Source organism: Penaeus monodon, chromosome 5, assembly GCF_015228065.2.
Source record: "Penaeus monodon isolate SGIC_2016 chromosome 5, NSTDA_Pmon_1, whole genome shotgun sequence".
Taxonomy (NCBI): Eukaryota; Metazoa; Arthropoda; class Malacostraca; order Decapoda; family Penaeidae; genus Penaeus; species Penaeus monodon.
In genome coordinates this window covers 12172784-12177783 of record NC_051390.1, presented here as the reverse complement: position 1 = coordinate 12177783, position 5000 = coordinate 12172784, and positions in this window count along the sequence as shown.

Genomic DNA, 5000 nt, shown 5'->3' with positions numbered 1-5000 from the left:
ATGTTCTAATGAAAGGATCTATGTTGATCTAGATGACCCGACATGCCCCAACTACCTTCAACTATCAATGCTTCGGATCAGTTTATACGCACATCCCCTCCAGCACACCGTACCTGCCGACGCTGGGCTGCAAACCGGTTCATTTGCTTCATTTTAACTCCCCTTCTCTCCCTCCTTCGCGCCGTGGCTCCACGCGGAACGCGATCCGCAGGCCTGGAAATTTCAATGCAGATCATCTGCTTCTAAAATATTACATAGGCCTATACACGATCGGCATAAGATTCCACACAAGATGAGGTAGGAAGAAAAAGTAAAGCAAGAAATTCCTTAAGTAGGAAACTTCCATCACGCGCCATATATCACCGCGGCGACCTGGCGCCTTCATCTCTCTTATCGCTTTACCAAGTCCTTGTTCTTTATTTGTTGCATTATTAACCCTTTGCTCTGGTTGTTATTATTACCCTAATTACTGCTACCATAGTTATCTATCAGCTACGCACTGACGTCTTTATCAATTCCGCTCAATAAGACCCTGCTTGCTCCCCCACTCCAGCCTGAGCCACAGGAGGGAATCGAAATGGAAATAAATCCCGAGGAGGCCGAGGCAGCGGCGCGCGGGCCCCCGCCGCCTCTCCGTTCACGGCACGTTTCAAACTTGCCTTCGACCTCTTTCTTCCTTTCCTCCTTTCTCTCTTTCTTCATCTAACTTTTTTGGTTTGTTTATTCCTTTCCTTGTTATTTATATCTTCCATGTCCTTCGATTTTTCAAAATGTGCATCGTCATATCTATATATTAATGCCTTTGTATCTATATACATCCTGCTTGGCCATGATCCTTTCTTATCCTTCTCTCGATCATTAATTTCTTTGTTATGGATAATAAGGAAATTTCTGAATATAATTTTGTTCACCTCGGCGACGTCCCAATCCCCTCTCTCTTCCTGACTTCTCTTTGCCTTAATTTTATTAATCGTTCCTCCCTTTCCTCTTTTCACCCAACTCTCATCGCCGACCCGTATCCTCATTCGTCAATGGTTCGGCTGAATTTAATGGCTACCTGACTCTTGTGCCCAATGTTTAATATTTTGGCAACTCGCACGTTCGTACGCAAACACGTATAACACATAATGTGTGTATGTGTGTGTGTGTGGTGTGTGTGTGTGTGTGTGTGTGTGTGTGTGTGTGTGTGTGTGTGTGTATGTATGTATGTATGTATGTATGTATGCATGCATGTATATATGTAGATATGTATGTAGATATGTATGTAAATATGTACGTATGTATATGTGTATGTATATGTATATGTATATGTATATGTATATGTATATGTATATGTATATGTATATTTATATGTATATGTACATATACATACATATATATATATATATATATATATATATATATATATATATATATATACACACACACACACACACACACACACACACATCCATACATATATGCACATACTGCAAACAAAGACTTCCTCTTCCCACACAACAAAACTATAACGATCTAATGTTACTCAGGCTAAAAAAATGAGCCGCAAGATGCCGAGACATGCACCAAGATCCGGAAAAGCTCCCTGAAGGCCGCGCTCTTCACAAGCCTTACCGATGACTTCACGATTTCAATTAACATACGGCACACGTTTTTGAACTCGATTAATTAGTCGCGTATCAAAAAAAATGTGATGAATCATGTTTGTATTTCTTATCAAAAGTGAATAAGAACATTTTCTGGCAATCGCCGCAGCATTAGGTGACCATCACTGACAGTGGTAAAGGTAAAAATCTGGCCCATGTGCTGGCCTGTGCACGACGCAACATGCAGGACGACAAACAGCTGCCTACTTACATGTGGACGCAGCCTTCAGCACAGCCTTGTAGGCACGCGCCACCAGCCCGCCGACGCTACACGGCTGACACCTGCAGCCGGAGGTACTAGGCGCGGCGGTGCGATGCCACTTGAGAGGGAGGGGCGGGGGCGTCGGCGGCTGCGGACGTGCGGGCGGGAGCGCGGGCGGGAGCGACGGTGCGCTGTCGCTTTCTCCATTTTGGTTGATTTCATCCAAAACGCCACAAGATGCAGGCTGCTTCTCGGGCTGCTGATGTATCAAAATGTTCTGGTGGTAATACTGCTGGCTCTGAGGGTGCGACAGCTTGTGCTCCCTGGGCGTAGGCGGCTGCTGCTGGACGGGCAGGGCGGGAAGCTGAAGACGCTGGGCGCGCCGCCCCACCACGCGCGCGCCGGTCATGGCTGAGGAGGACCAGTCCGCGGGGGCCACGCTGTAACTCCTTCCGACCCTCCGGCTGTTCAGGGCATTGCTCGTGCGACGCCCCAGGCTGGTGTGGGTCGTGGGGATGGTGGGCGGGGTGGGCGGCGCGATGGAGTGCAGGCGGTAGGAGCTCCTGCTGATGGCGGACACGCAGGAGGAGGAGCGGGAGATGGCGGTGCCGCGGCGCCCGCCGTGCTGGCTCAGGTTAAAGAAGGCCTCGGAGCCGGACGCCGCGCAGCTGTGGTTCTTCAGATGCACCGTCACCAGGGGCGACTCTCCCGACCTGTCCACGCTCTCAATGGGCGCCGCCAAGGGCGCGGGCGCAGGAGGGGCGAGAGGGTCTATGGTGCCCCATGCCGGCAGTCCCCGACGGCGGGATATTCCGGCGAAGGAGCGCGCGGTTACTGTGGCACTTCGAGAGGCCCTGACGGAGGGGCCTGGCACTATACGGGCGTCCCCAGGAGAACGCCATGTAGTTGTTGCAGTGTCTCTGGAGGACATAAGGGCCACGGGAGGCACCATGCAGCCGCGTGACCACCCGAGGCCATCGCCAACATAGTCTGACATAGTGCGTGGGGCGTCACCGAAAAAGGCAGTGGAGGACGCAGGGAAGGCGAGGCGGCGGCAGGAGTGACTACCTGTGCAGGGTCAGCAAGCACGGATACTGAGGCATTGTGGCAGGAGAATCATATCTCGCGCGGCCTCACCTGCTCCAAGATCCATCTCGTGCCAAGCGGCCCCAGTGACACACGATATCGCACGGATCACTTTGCACCGCAATATCAATCTCGTGATTTTCACTGATTTTTCAAACCCTTGTATCTAAATCCTTGGGAGTGTTTCAATCTTTATTCAGTCAACTTGTTATTCACGAAAGCTTGATAAATACAAACTGATGAAGGCAAAATCAATTAACATAATTAGCTTTGGTTTCATCACACGTGCTTATTTGTTCCCACGGCTTGTATTATGATCCAGTTACATTTTGAAAGCATACATAAACAATTCTGCTCACAATCAACCGAAATACTCATAAAACTCATATATCATTTATACACCCAAAAGATAAGCTCCCGAGAAACTAAATCAACACAGAAACACTTCTAACTCAGTCCTATTTTAACTACACAGACCCCAATTTATTAGTTTTATCCGAACGACTTTATGACCCCCAAGCGTGAATTGCGAGCTAAACGTGAAAGTTGCCCTAAGGTTTACATTTTTTATCTACTAATGCCAGGCTTCAGCTCTCAAGGGGCGTTATCCAGCGTATCAAGATCAAACGAGGATAGATAGTTTCTCTCTTTCAATCACTCTTGCTTTAGATTTCACACCACGGTATGATTATATGTTAAATAATCCAAAAGTAAGTACCGACGCAGCCATCAGCTCTGTAGTTGGAATGAAATACTAATCCCAGCGATGTTCTCAATATGAATCACTGATGATGACCCTTGTCGACAGCAGTTACATTGCCTTCTGAATTTCACAACACGAAATCTTTAATTAGAGTAGCACTAAAGAGAGTGATTCCATCATCAGAGTACCACTAGAGAAACAGTGAAAGCTGAACTGTACTGCTATTGGACAGATCATTAGCCTACCATAAAAAGATCTGAAGCCAACATTACGTTGTTATTGCAGTGATAACTACATCTATCAGAGAAGGTCACGGAGCGATTAGTTATTATTACAGCACATATTAAAACACTGCCCTGTAATCACGTTTTAGTTCTCACATAATATTTTTAATCATTCATTCCAACGATAAAAAAACAATTTTATTTACAAAATTCGAAAATACTACCCCACAGAAGAAAAATCTATACCCTAAATACACCCAAGTCTTTCAAAGAAAAATCACTGTAGTAGAAATAGAAAATTCCATCTGTCAATCAGAAACAAAAATACTATCCACATTTTTTCTTAGGCAGACATGGACGAAGGCAACGGTCACACTACAGCCACTTGTGAGGACGTGACCACACTGACGACACTGGGATGAGACGCAGCCTGAAAGCCCCTCGGCATTGTGGACGCCACGGGTCACGCTCCACACACCCCAAGCTGGGTCAGACTCGAGTATTAGTACAGGGTCAGATCATGGAAATCAGGGTACAGCGGTCAGTACCTCGTGCCCAGCGTGGGGCTCGAACCCACGACACTGAGATGGCAGTCTCACGCTCTAACCTCTGAGCTAGCCGGGCTGATGAGTTAGTGCAAGGAATTGCAGACGCCACTTTTGCAAGATGCTACACAGATATGCAGGACACACTGACATAAAATCTTGCTATTACAGGACCCGAACCAACTCCCTTTCCAGTCGATTACATGGTCACAATCTGATATATCACACTTGATTCCAGGATTCTCATGCAGTATCTTTATACGTATCACTGGAGTTCTTTTTGTTTATAACCATAATTTGATTTCTTATTCATATAAAACTCTGGTACAGTAGCACATACTTTCTTGAACTCTATGATTGTGGGACCTAATCCAAGGGACGCTCGCACAGTCAACACACACCTCTACACGTTTGCAAAAGTTTATCCAAAAATAGCAAATAATTTTGCGAACAACACGTGGCACGTACACTGTACAAGCGGTCACGGCCTGTACGGGTGAAACACGCAAATACGCCGCGGAACACGGGCACACACACGGAAGCACCAAAACAGTGCCGCCTTCGGAAGCACTGCGTGTACGACTCACGCACGAC